Source organism: Peromyscus maniculatus, chromosome 9 (assembly GCF_049852395.1).
Source record: "Peromyscus maniculatus bairdii isolate BWxNUB_F1_BW_parent chromosome 9, HU_Pman_BW_mat_3.1, whole genome shotgun sequence".
Lineage (NCBI taxonomy): Eukaryota > Metazoa > Chordata > Mammalia > Rodentia > Cricetidae > Peromyscus > Peromyscus maniculatus.
In genome coordinates, this window is record NC_134860.1 from 88,642,348 (window position 1) to 88,657,559 (window position 15,212).

A 15,212-nucleotide genomic window follows, 5' to 3' on the forward strand; every position below is an offset into this window, starting at 1 on the left:
AACAAAGGGTATGAAAGACTAGTGGGTAAAATGAAACAGCCTGAGTGAAAGTATCACTAAGTGAGTTGTTACAAAAGTCTCATAAAGATACAATGCCATGTAACCAGTCTTTCTCTGTCCTGCCATCCAGCTCCCAAATCATGACACAGAGACTTATTATTAATTATGAAAGCTCAGCCAACAGACTAGTCTTGTTTCTAATTCAATCTTATAACTCAAATTAACACATTTCTACTAACCCACATGTTTTCATGTACTCATGGCACTTACCTCTCCTTCTGCATGTCTCGCTCCTTCTCCTGGCAACTCTGCCCTTCTTACCAGCAACCTCTCTGGCCTGTAAATTCCTTGTGTAGTTATTGGCCGTTCAGCTTTTTGTTAAACGAATCTGAGTGGCCTGTCTTCACAGTGTACAAAAAGATCCACAAGAATAACATCATCCAAGTAGTATAGGAGAGAAGTAGTGTGGGATCACAACACTTGCAAAGGGCAGATACTTTATGAAGTGAGCACTAGCTGGCAAAGATCAACAGAAAGATGTGATGAACAATATGTTGGTTAGAAGCTTAGGAGACGCTATTACTGAAGATATTGATAGAAATACATTGGATTGTAAGATGATTTACTGCAACAGTCAATAAAGGTATGAAAAAAGTAGTTTAACACAGAATTAGGAATTAAGGATAGTTAGAAAAGTTCAAGACCAATAAAGAAATGTGAGTGCAGAATGTTTTAATAGGATTTCTAGAAATAAGAATGAATGGATGTCTCATTCATCTATATTTAAATATATTATACTTTTCTTAGCTTTTTATGATGATAGTAGCCATGTAACAGTTTTTAGAGGAAAATATGTTATTGTATATTTATTCTAGGTACAATTTGGATCAATAAATCTAATCTTTACTTAGAAACAGAGTACAATGAAGAATTTATATTTGGATTGAAATAATTTCTAAAAAAAATACCTGAATGTGGAAAGGAAGAACAATCATAAAACCATACTGGATGAAAAATATGTTTCGGTGAATTAAACAAGATGAGGAAAATAATACACAAATTCATATAGACAGCAGGCTGACTAATGTCACCCACTCAAATTTGACCGCAACTTATCATCCTTCCTTCTTTCCACTCCTGACTGCACTAACACCTGCTTCACTCAATCCTGAAATAAAATGCACATCAGATTTTCTTAGAGCATTGTAAACATGTTCAAAGACAGTGCAGGGTGAGGATGTGTTTCTGGTGCAAATTGCTTTTTAATATTCCTAGACGTATAAACCTCCCTTCAGCCGTCCTCCTCACACAACTTCAGATTAACCTAATGATCTGACTATAACAAATTGTCGAACTGCATTTTGCTGCCAAAATGTTTTACAGTTAAGCTGTTGCTTTCCAATTGCCCCTTTTAGTTCAGCCAAATGATGTGCTGCTCAGTTCCATGGCACAGGAAAAAGTGATACACAGGGATTTGGAATGAACGTAATCATGTACACAGCAAGACAAATACCATTCATTTATTTCCCTTGCAGTCTACAGCGCATATTTAGTATTTAGTAGTAGAATTACAGGTTTATTGAGAAAGCAGAATATGGAGAGATTTATTTTATTGTTGCTTACCATTCGAAAATAATATTTGTTAGTATACTGTGATAATTTCCAATAATAAATATTGAATAGTGTTTCCCTATTCAAGAAGTGTTTAATGTCTCCCTAATTTCATTGTTAGATGAACAACTTCTAATTATGTAATAATATTTGTCTTCTGTGTACTTCAAATATAATTTTTAACTAAGATTTAAGTGGCACTTGATTACTACAAGAATACAGTATTGGTCCTCTGAGAAGGAGAAGCGAAGCTCAGGCACATTGCCTTGGTCCCAGTAAAGCACCAATAATGATAGTCGTTTGACTTTTTCTTGCAGTCTTTATTTTAAGAGCTATTCATTTTCAGGATCACTACAGCCATCTAATTATACAAGATTTCATTCAATAGGTAATATTAATTCAATAACATAATATTGAATTTGTAACCTTGTACAGCTTTTACCACATAGGTTTAAATTTTATAGTATTTTAATTATGTTTAAATTAATAGTCAATACATATCTTGATAATATGAATAATTCAGATTTACAAGAGTACTTGCTTTTTAATTTATTAAAAATAAACAAAGATATACTCTTTTCCAAAACCTAGAAAATTGTAAGGACTGATTAGAAGTTCCTGATATAGGTTATTTTCAGTCCAGCCTGTGCTCAGAAATAAAATAACTATTTTTGAGGAGATATACATTGTATTATTTTAATTTTATGTCAATAATTTTTTTTTTTGGTTTTTGGAGACAGGGTTTCTCTGTGTAGCTTTGCGCCTTTCCTGGAACTCACTTGGTAGACCAGGCTGGCCTCGAACTCACAGAGATCCTCCTGGCTCTGCCTCCCGAGTGCTGGGATTAAAGGCGTGCGCCACCACCGCCCGGCTCGTCAATAAATTTTAATTAAAAGTGAGTTTGCCTAATTGTTTAGGTACCATTTTAGGTCCCATTCACTCATCTAATGGGGATAAATTATAAAAATGAATGCAATGAAAAATATGAGATTATATTTAATAATAATGCCGTTTCAAGTGACACGTTTCCCATATGAATTAGTTCAAAAATCATCTGTCATAACCATGTCAACAAAATTCCACTGTCCATACATATCACACTTTTACCCATTTATCTGTTTATTGACATTCATGTATATTCCATTTACCAGAGCTATGAAAATTGTATTCTATATCTCAATCATTCTGTCAATATGCCATTGAGAAGAAATAATCATATGTAAGAAGGAACTATAGGAAAGCACTTACTTATATGACAACCTAACAAATTCACTAATTAAACTAAATCATAAATTAGTTAAAAAAAAATAAAATATACTCAGGAATAGAATTCACCTCAAAGACATAAAAAAAAAGCTTAGAAAAAAATTCAGAATTTCTGTATTTATTCAGTGGTGAATGCCAACAATAAGTTGCCAAATCATCTCAAACACTTTCCTTTAACTTTTACCCAGACTTCCTAAGCACATGAAAATGCTGAAATTTTCAAAATGAAAATACCTGATAATTTGATAAATGATTAATGTTCTATGATCTTATTGAATTACTAAATCCCTTTATATTGTAACACTTTGACTTCCTTCCTTTCTTTTTGTAGTGCTAGAATTTTGCAGAGCCTTGCATCTGTGAGGCAGGCACTCCAGTACTGAGTCATATCCCTAGCCTCAACAATTTGGTCTTCTTCTAAAATGCCATTAGACTTTATCATCATTGACTTCCTCTTGAACTATTCTACTCTATCGTGCTACAAAGTAGTTCTTTCCAGAGCTCTGAAAGGAGTTGTCATCTGCCTTCATAGCTCATCAGTTTCCTCAAATGAATTCTCTATCAGCTAAGGTTATTATCGTTTTGTTTGTTTTGTTTTTTGGTCCTTTCTAGTAGGTAATTTTGAAATCTGCATTATATCCTGACTAAAAGAATAAGGAATTATGCTTGTTATTTTAAGAAAAATAAGATTGCAATGAAGATCTAGGACAATATCATGTTTATAGACTGTGAAACATGATATCTTTCAGTTGAAAGTTCTCATATGTCATCATGTTCATTAAAGACTGAGACTGGCCTGTGGGATGGAGTTACTTTAAAGAACATAAGATATTTACTTTAATTTTCTAAGTACTTTAATAATCATTAATTTCATAGCATGTTATACATAAAATGATCTCAAGTATAGAAAGAAAGAGAGGTAATAAAATGAGGCTAGAGGACGATTCAGAGAAAAAGATGCTAAATGGTCTTGTATAATCATGATGTGATACTCTGTTTTCAAAGAGTAACTTTGGCATCAGTTAAACAAAATTGAAGAGTCAACACTGAAGGCAAGAGGTTTTTCTGAGATGCTACAGTGATATTAAAATGTGAGATCATACAGGTGTGTTCAGGGCCATGTCACATAGAATAACAACATTAAAATAATATTGATAATATGAAGTTAGAAGAGAATATTTATAATAAATTTTATATGAATAATAAAGAAAGAAAAAGTCAAATTGGCAAATATATTGGCAGACTATATGCCTGGCTTGGGTTTGTTTTAGTGTTTTGTGTTACAGATACAATCTAAGACCATATGTTTCTAGGCAACTACTCTATCACCTAGCTATATACCCGGCCAGTATATGATGTTCTGTATCACTAAAGAGTTACGTGGAATGATTTGGTGGTATTTTGTTCCCCAAAATATTGTGTACCCTAATAAATTTATCTGGGTCCAGAGAACAGAAAAGGCACTAGATACTTAGGATAGGCACTGGTAGCACACACCCTTAATCCTAGCATTCTAGAGGCAGAAATCCATGTGTTCAAGGATACAGCCAAGCATGGTGACTCATGCCTTTAATCTCAGAAAGCAAGCCTTTAATCCCAGGGAGTGATGGTAGAAAGCAGAAAGGTATATAAGGCATGAGGACCAGAAACTAGAAGCATTTGGCTGGTTAAGCATTTGGCTGGTTAAGCTTTTAGGATTTGAGCAGCACAGTTCAGCTGAGAGCCATTTGGATATGAGGACACAAAGGCTTCCAGTCTGAGGAAACAGAATCGGCTGAGAAGTTGGCCAGGTGATGTTAGCTGTGGCTTGTTCTGTCTCTCTGATCTTCCAGTGTTCACCCCAATAACTGGCCTCAGGTTTGACTTTATTAATAAGAACTTCTAAGATTCCTGCTACAGAATGATGCAGTACCTGAGCTGTATGCATTGAGATTAAAGCTTATGTTTATATTTTAATAAGTGAGTCCTAATTTTATGTATTAGAGTTCCATGGTAGAGATGTTAGTACCATGTTACTATCAGATGTTACTCTCAGAAATTTCACATGTGATAAAATGACACATTGTGAAATTTTGAATACGCAATTTATACTTTTCTTCAAAGAAACAATATAAATAGAGGCCTTCGGATTTCTTGTCCTGAGATTTCAATCTTGTGAATATGTATTTATGTGTTTTATAATAGGTACCATTCAGTTTGGCACACGGGCAATAGTATAGTAAAATCTCTACTATGTATCCACTTGTTTTAAGTAATTGAAAATACACCATGTATTTGAGACTATTTGGCAATGATTAAATAACATGAAAAAAAGTTGAGAAAGGAGCAACAGCACTTCCACCCAAACCCTCTATTTATAGATTTCTATAATGCAAAGTCATTTTAATACTACAAAAAATCATCCTGCTTTTTCATAGATGACTGTATGATTCAAAATGAATAATATTGAATTTTCCTTACTAAAAATTTGTGAACATGGTACTTCCTAATTCTAGAAAATATTCTACCAGATCCCATGAGTACTATTAAATCAGATTTACAACTCCTTGGGGTAATGTAGAGAATTGTTCTTTAATACCAACTAACTTATTAAACAAAGTATAATATAAAATTAAACATTTTACTGAATCATATTTTAGTTTTACATGTAAATGAGATGATAAAATAATTTGTGATTATCCTTTAGAGAAGAAAATTATCTTGAATTTATTTTTTTTAAGTAATGCCATTTCTGATACTACCATGAGAACATCGGAGCCTTTTACTGTCGCACAGAAAGATTTCAGTGAGTTTGAACACGTGGCTCTTGTTAAAATCCAGAACTCATTTCTGAGCATTCTGTTTCTCCATACAAAAGTGATTACACAATGAAAATAAATATGAGAAGTCCAAGGGGCTTCTTATACACACTTATTCATGCTTCTTATGCTAGAGATGGGATTCCTTGGCCCCTCTCTAAGTGTTTTTATTTTTTTTCTGATATCCTTGCAGGGCAGTGAATAATGTGTTAGAATAGGTGGTACATAAGAACTGAACCCCAAAGAGGAGAGTTATTATTAAAATTCAATTGTTAAAATTGTGTATTATGCTTATTTGATTGAAAGGGAAAAAGAATAATTAAACTTTGGCTCACATCAATGGTTAAGAATTTGTTTTTATGTTTCCCCTTAATTCTCTAACATTCTAGACATTTCATCAGAAATAAAAAAATGTACATATTTTCTGTAAAACTAAGAGAAAATCTTTCATCTAATTTTCCATTAAGAACAGCATGATGAGTTGTTTTTAAGAACAAAGACAGAGTCAAAATGAAAATTTCATAAACATAGAAACGTTATCTTATAAAGAAAAAAGATGGCAAAATTACTTTCTTATTTCACCAGCACTGCTAGTTTGAAGATTAAAAAATATCAACCTATCGAGGAAGGAAAAAAGTCTTTGTGAAGCACAGAGAACGGAAAATGCTAAAATGCCCTCATTTATGACTGTGAGGGTAAGGTGTCTCCTACTGTTATTAAATGTTTAATGTAGCTGTTGGCAGGTGTGTATAATGAGCTATGTTTCATGTCTGGGAGGCTGCTAATGGAACTAGCTCTTATTCACCTACTGCACAACGTGGAAATCATCCCCACACTTCTAAAAATTCATTATCATTCTGCTCCCTTTAAGTAAAGATTGTCTTTGGCATACAGTGGTTTGAAATTTTGTTCAATTTTATTTGCTTTGAATAAAATGGACATTTTTGCTTGTTAAGGAAACATAAAACTCAGACTCTGGAAGATTTCACTGTATAAAAAAGTATTTGATTATCAAAGGTCAAGTGTGGTGGAAGGTACTGGTTGTGTAAAAACATTCTGCAGGACTTACTTAAGACTAAGAATCTCTTCTAATGGTATTACCTGCTGTTTTGTAATGTACTGAATTAATTTTCTTTTGGTTGTTCAAGTTAACCAATTGATTTAATTACCTCAAAAGGTGGTATAATAATACACGTTGGACTTGACAGAAATTAATAAAATATTAGAAAATGAAATATAATTTCTATATTATATTACAATTATATATTTTATGTAACATATATTCTATATAATTTGTAGAAATTATATTGAATATATAATTTATCTATATAATTATATTTCTAATGAATAGAAAAATACTAATATACAGTATTAACAATATTTCAAAATGTTGGAACTATGGGATTTAAATTAAATATTCTACATCTCTTATATGTGAATTTATAAACTATGTGAACTATATTGTGAAAAATTCAGAGCAATCATTCTAAAAGACTTTTATTCCTGATATTCAATAAAACATGTAGTCTTATAAAGTAAGTCAAATGAATTGGATGCAAATGATAAACCATTTGAATAGAGAGACACACCTAAAAGCTAGCTCTAAAGAATTGAAAGTAGATATTGAGAATGTGTTTGAAAAAGTCTCTGCATGTAAAAGAAAGTTATTTTTCTGTATAAGATGTATAGTCCCTGAAAGGGGAGTTTTGAATAATATGCAGACAAATTTCCCTTCTTCCTCAAACATATGTATATCAATGGTATTATAATACAGATGCTACAGATTTCTACTTCCCTTTTTGTCCTGTAACACATAAAGAAAAGCATGTTTTCAAAGCAAGAGCATATTGTGTGGACATTTGAAATGGGGATATTTAATTTAATATTCATTATCATCATTTACAAAGATTTCTTTTATGTTAAAGTAACTTATATCCATCCATGGCAATTTCTTAGGTCCTGTGTTTAAAATATTTGGTGTAAGAAAGAGAACTGAATATGATATAGATATAGTAGTTGATAATTATATATATATATATATATACATATATATAATCTTTATTTTAATAACTCTGATAAAACACACAAGAGAGTTGAATTTTGTTTTCTAATAACTATCTATAAATGGTCTTGATCCAACTCACTTTGTATCATTTCTTAAGAAAATTGTTTATAGAAATAGGACTCTAAGTGTGAAAATTAACCAAATATGAAAATAGTTCTTTGTTAGTATCACAGTAGCATGGTTTCTACATAAAGTCCTTATTTATGCATTCTTCAACAGATACTCAAAATTACTCAAGGTCACATTGCTTATTCTACCCGAATTTTTTATCTACATCTCATATTTATTCCTATATATGTATGTGTATGATGTGTATATGGGGGGAAACATGCTGTGGTGTACTTGAGAAGTTGAGAAGACAGTGCTGTGGAGTTTGTTGTCTCCTTCAACATTTATCTGTACTTTAATGATTGAGGTCATCATATCTGCTTTGCTCATGAAGTTCCTTTACTCAGTGAGTCATCTCACCAACCCCACAGATATATTTAAATGAGTACTCAACTATCATCAAAGCCCATCTTCTAATAGAAACTTGAGATCAACTTGCAGACAGGTAATCATTATAGAAAAAAGGGTTTGTAGGTTTTTGGGGTGTTTACCTTTCTCCTCTTGTAGTATGCTAAATAACATGAACAAAAGTTAGTTGAAGGGAAGGCTCGGAAATAAAAAGATTAATTTTTCTCTTTTTTGATGAGATGTATAGGTGTTGTCTTCATCAATAGGGTCTTAACACCCATTTGTAGTATGCAACTAATAGCCTTGGCAATAGCCTGGGTTATTTGGGTTATCCCATGAGGCTAACAACTCGATTAAATGTAACTCATTCCCAGAAACACAGGTTTCATTTGGTAATGAGAGATATCCAGTTGGAGCTTCACCTCCCCCATTATTTGATGATTCCATTTAGATCACATTTAGAAAGCTTATTCATTATTAGGGTTCCATAAGACCCCTCAAATGTCCCTGAGTTTTAGATGTCCTTTCGCTGATTCACTCACATCTTCCCCTCTTTCCACATCTATCCATTTGACCCTCCTGGCCCAGCCCCTCACTTCCACACATAATTATATATTCTATTTCCCCTTCATAGGAAAGTCCAACTCTCTTTCCTGGCACCTTACTGTATACTTAACTACTGTGGTTATATTGACTGTAGCTTACTTATTGGGTAATTAACAGGTAAGAGCCACATATAAGTGAATACATGATAGATTTGCTATTTTGAGGGGGAAGGAGTTTGGATTATCACACCCGGGATGATTTTTTTCTAGTTTCATTTACCTGTGAATTTTATTATTTCATTTTATTTAACAGCTGGGTATTATTCCATTGTGCAGAGGCACAAAGCTTATATTGACTTACCAGCCAATATAATAATTGACTTACCAGTCAATATTTGACTGAATTTAAAGCCCACTCCATGAGATGGAGGACACCCCCAACACAGCTCCAGTGGCCAAGAATTAGAAACTACATGGGCCACGGATTTAGGGGAAAATCAAATACTACTGTTCTGCTAAAGAACATAGTAATAGAATGACTCCTATACTGCTCTTCTCATATATCTCTGTCTGGCTCTGTCCTCATTAGAAAAGTTTCTTCTTCAGTAAATGAGAACAAATACAGAGACCCACAACTGGACAATGTGTAGAGAGTGGGAGACATTGGAACATTCAGTCCTAAATGGGACATCTCTATCAAACCTTTCCCTCAAGGGTTAGGGAACTCTGGGAAAGAGAGCAAGAATAAAGGTTATAAGAGCCAGACAGAATGGAGGACACCAAGAATAAAAGGTCTTCTAAACACAGCAGGACTGATGCATGTAAGAACTCACAGACTATGGCAGCATGCATGGGTCTGTGCCTGATAAGGTCCCAGCACTTAGAAAAGTGGACCCATGCTCATATTGCTAACCTAGAAGCTATCTTCAATAGATAACTGCTTACAAATGAAAGTTAGTTGTTTTCCAACATAGTCTCACTGGGGATACAAACCATTTTTCAGGGCAGGCCCCATTCCCAGGAGTAGATGGCCAATACAAAACAAACACAGTGGTATTTGGGGAGGGTTTTTTGTCTCATAATGGTTTGCCAGGGCTTTTGGCTTTCTTTATTTAGTTTTGAATTTTTCCCTACAGATGCTTTATATATAATAAATATTATAATATAATATAATAATATAATAAATAATAATATAATATAATATAATATAATATAATATAATATAATATAATATAAATGTTTATTGTGTGGTGTTTTAATGGATTTCTTTTTGTGCAAATGTATGTGTCTCTTTAAATCTATGGTTTATTGGGCTTTTTGTTTGGCCCATTTCCTTCCATTTCATTATTTTTTCCTGGTTTGCTTTTTTTCATTTTACCTAACAGTATTAGTAGCAGGAGGAGGAGGAGTACTAATATTAGTATCTAGATGCCTGTTTGTATCCTAATAAGAGAGAGAGAAAGGATTTCAGTGGATAGAATAGTGTAAGATTTCTGGAAAAATTTGTGGAGGGTAAAAATAATTAAAATATATTTAATAATCTTTTTTAGTTAAAATTGTTTAAAATGCAAATAAATAAATTTTAAAAATTCAGATCAAAATTAAAATTACTGTAATATAAGATCTAAGTTGAAAAGAAATACCAAGAAGGCTATTTAGATCTAAATAGAAGAGATACCAAGTCATTCATAATAAAGTTAGCTTTCTTTTCATTTTAAATAATGCATACTAAATTTATTTGAAAATGAAGAGGTTTATTATAAGTCAGCAATACCTTTTACATAACCTAAGCTTGGAAAAATCAAGCCTCAGTAAAAAATCAGATTGACATTCTGAATTATTCAGTTTCGTTGGAATCACAAAATACCATATCCTCTTTGCCTGCTACTCCACAAGCTGAAAATATTAATTTACAAGATCAGCGTTGTCTTTTCCTTCATTCTTATTCTCTAAGAATAATTTTTATAGAAGTACTCATTAAAAAAATATTTTTAGAGCATTTAATTCAAACATCTCCATGATCCTCTATCTATGATGTTCCAACATTTGTTTATTCAAGAAACATTTACCCAGAATCAACAATATGCTTTGCACATCATATACTTAGAAAAAAATATATGACAGCTTGCAGTCACAAAGATAAAGTCAAACAGAAAGAGAGACAAGCAGCTAAATTCCACATGATTGGTTACACCACATATAGGAGTCTATTTCCAGCCTTCCTCCATAAACGATATAAGGTGTCACAGTGAAGATCCCATTGATCTGCTTGGAAGACAAGATGTCTTGTTCAGTTCCCCAATAGGAAAGGATAGCTGAAGTAGGAGGGAAAATGGAAAGCAACAGGGATTGAGAGCAGTGTAGCACATGAGGAGAAAGTAACTTTCCATAAGGCAAAGTTAAAATGTAGCAGGAAAACTGACTACATAAAAAACTAGATCACAGATGCACTGGACAAAATAGTAATCGTTCATTTTAGTCAATATTCTTTGATTTTCCAAGTAGTACTTAATTATCTGATGTACCACTTTTTTTTCCTTTGGGATAAATCAGATTTTTAGTTAAAAACTCTATATACCCAAATTCAATTATATGACTCAATTTTAGCTTATCTTTAGTCTTTTCTAAATCACCTTGATTTCTTCAGAGAGTACACGGCAACAGACAAAAAGCATTTTCTCTTCATTTTCAAATAAATTTAGTATGCATTATTTAAAATGAAAAGAAAGCTGTTTTCAAGTGATTCATCCATCATTGTTGGAGAGATGTTGGCTGTTCAATGAACTGCTAGTACACTGCCATATTCAGAAAATGTCTAATATCCTAGAATATAACGAAATAATGCTTTGTAGAATAAGATATTTGTTACAAAGGTAGAAATAATTCTCTCTAAAAAAAGCGCTAAACTTATTTTAATCTAAAAATGTTTTTCTACAAATAATGTCAAAAGTAAAATATCAGGATTAGAATAAAAATCAGAAGTAAGAGTAAGGTACAGACTGTCAATGAGAACCAACAGGAAGAATATTTTGAAGACTAGAAAATGAGAACTATGGAGAATCACATCATCAAATTACCTGCAAACCGTAGGTTACCTACGATAATAATTAAAAAGTCTCACAAAAATCTGAGAATGTTGATACATTACATAGCAGTAAATTTCAGAAAAGAAAAAAAAAGATCTAGAAAATTGAAAAACTAAAATTAAGTTTGTGAATTATTTCTTTCTCAGTTCTTTTCTTCTTTTTGGTAAATTGCAATATCTTATGTTTCAGTATAGATATGAGGAATTGCATCAAGTGGGTCAAATGTACTTTCAAAACCCAATTTTACATATTTTCATAAACTATAATTAGTACTGTTTATCACAATTTTTTATTATTTAATTTATTTTTAAAAACTCAGTGAATAGTTTTTTTTGTCTACTGGGTGTTAGATGGAAAACATAAATGCTTATTTCAGTATTTTTGTATAAATTATTTTTCATATTTACAAATTTCACTGTGTATTATTTAGTAACATTAAATCATTTTTGTAAATTTAGAAAATGCTACATTGTCAGACCATAACTAGTACAGTTAATCAATTACTCTTGGGATTAGATTTCAACCATTGACACAGGATATGTGGACAATTTGACAATTTCACTTTTTATTACTCTTTATTTTATCCTTAAAATGATTTTTAAAATGGTAACATGAGAAAACTATATTTAGAGTAATTATGAGTATTTTCAACCCAGAAATATACATGTTAAGGTCATTCTCCCCTCTACAATTTTACTGCTCAATCCTGGAAGCAGCAAAAGTAGTCCAACACCTGAATTTCCATCTCAAATTAATTTCTCAACTTAGTGCCTTTTTAAGAAAACACGCTAGTAAGCTTCTTATATTTATTGGTCTTTTTGCTTGGAATCCCTTCAGCATGGGATGAACTCAGTTTTATCAGGCTAGAGAAAGAAGATCTCCAATTCTTCTTTCTCCTCTCTCCTTGTAGATAATGCTCAAAAACCTGTTCTTCTACCAGAAGTCATTCCCCTCTAAGCTTCTTTTGAACCTCCTTTCTCTCCCCTCATCTCTCACGTGATCACCACAGCTGAACAGTAGAACTACTCCTTCCCATCTCTTCTGTTTCATAAATGCCTATTTGCCATTTCTCATGCTGCTAAGATGATCCTCTTCTGTGAATTTATTTGCATTTCCACTCTCTGACATATTCTATAACATATTAAGCTCTGAATTTGCTTTTGTATTTCATAGATATCTCTGCATAAATCTGGAGGAAATGTTGCATGATACATTAGTTCATAGGTAGATTTTTGCTATTCAAGTTGTGGAGTTCTCTAACATTTCCATAGGAATGATAATCATTTCTTTCCAGTCCAAGAAAGAATAGAGGAAAAAAGGAAGTACAAGGACCATCAGGTCCTGCTATGTATATTGCATACTTATTTCCACTGTAATGTATACATTGTGGTAACTCTCAGAAGTATTTCCTTGTCTACTAACAGGTGATACAACCAAGAATTAGAGTTGTGTCAAAGTGTTGTCAAGAGAAGTAAGTGAAAAAGAAGAGGAACTGTGATCACATCATTATACTTGGAGTAGTGTAATGATCATGCTTTTTGAAAGAGAAGAAAGTAAACTGAGCAGATAGAAGTAGGGAGATGTCTCTACCGCATTCCCTTGCTTTGGCAGTAAATTACAGTAGGAGTCAATCCGAATGTTTGCTGCTTCTGTCTCTCTGCCCTCTACTCCCCTCTGAATATCATTGTTGCTTACCTGAATATTCCTTTTATCCTATTATATAATCCTAGAAGTTTTAGCTTTCTTCTAAACCTGATGTGCTGAGCAACCTCTCAGGAGAACTGAAGAGATATTTCCCATGACTAAATCTTCTCTATATACAAACAGTCCATACATTGATAATAAAAATGGAGAGCCATCACCAAATATAATTTGGTGAGTAAAATTTGGAAGCCTTTTTAGGTACATCAAGGATTTATATTAATCCAATATATATCATGCCTGAAGCATTTCTCTCAAAATTAGCATTTCCATGGTCTTTTTTTTATATAGATGTTCAATTTCAGCTAATTATAAGATGATTGTTTATCTCATGTAAATACACACCTGGGACATACAATGCAAATTTGGATTCATTGTTTCAACAAAATGTTCTCTACATATCCCACATCATTCTACATTTTCAAGAAAGTGCAGATAGTCATTTTTGGACTATCTGCTTTTTATATTTTTTAAGATTTATTCTTATTTTATATGTATAGAAGTTTTACGGCATGTCTATGAATCACATTCATGCAGGACTTATTGAGACCAGAAGAGGGTGGTAGATTCTCGAGAGCTGGTGTTTCTGACAATTAAGTGCTGCCCTGCAGGGTTCTGAGAACTGAGTCAAGGTCATCTGGAAGAGTAAGCATTAATCTTAACTACTGGATCATCTCTCTAGCTCCCAAAGATAATATGTTTAAAAACTAACTATAAAATATATACTTTTGTTGCATACTAGATTCAGTTCTATAAGCTAGGTTTTTCCAAAGCACATACTTTTCATTATTCTAGAATTTGACAAAGCATACCATTTGTGAAATATATTCTCATTTTGTAAAATGGTAGAGAGGAGGAAGACTTTATATATTTTCAAAAGGTTATCTTTTTTTTTAAGTGAGATCTTGTTGGTCTGCTAGTGCTACCATATCAAAATAGGTGACTTTTAGAAACTTGTCTTCTTTATATAAACCTGCAATTTATTTCCTAAGAATTTCTGAGGTAACAAGTACGAGGCAGATATGCTGGAAAACTAAGTTGTTGGTCCTTCTTCTTGTTGTGCATTAAGACACCATGTTTAAATAATGTCATGTTGCCTTTTCTCTGTGGGATACATAAGTATATTTGTGAGATGGAGAAAGAGACAGAAATAGAGGGAGACAGAGACAGAGAGGACAGAGACACAGATAAACAAAGAGAGATAGAAAAAGATAGGGGGATTGATTTTGGGTATTTTATTTTGTAAGGCCATTATTCCTCTTTATTTGTAGCCTCATAATTATGATCCATTAATTACCTCACTAAAATTTTATCATTAAATATGGCTAGGGATTTAAGGTGAATTTGTTCAGGCCATACTTTGGAAAGTTAAAATTGCTTTATATGACTTACTAAGTTACAAACTATTTATTTTACAGTATTTTAAAGATTAAGTTTGTAATTTAAGATTAAGTTTGTAAACTAGTGTTTCATTCATCAAGATATATTAATAACTGGAATAAATGTTAAAGTGTTTTTTTTTAGCCTTGACAATTTAATTCCTTATAGAGGTATACTCAGTTTAAATTATGTAAAAAAAACAAAGACTAACTTCCTCATTGATAACTACCACCTCTACTTCTGTAAATAATGTTATTTTTACTTATTATGTTTCAAACATATACTATTGTTTAAATTTCAGGTT

General features: G+C 32.3%; 1 long non-coding RNA gene across 1 annotated transcript in view; it reads left to right on the forward strand.

Moving 5' to 3' along the window:
* Positions 1–13,678, forward strand: part of LOC143267197 (uncharacterized) — a 28,253-nt gene extending 14,575 nt beyond the window's left edge. Inside the window, exon 4 of the long non-coding RNA XR_013042114.1 lies at positions 13,558–13,678. This is a non-coding gene — a long non-coding RNA (uncharacterized LOC143267197). The remainder of the gene's footprint in view (positions 1–13,557) is intronic.
* The last annotated feature ends 1,534 nt before the right edge of the window (positions 13,679–15,212 follow it).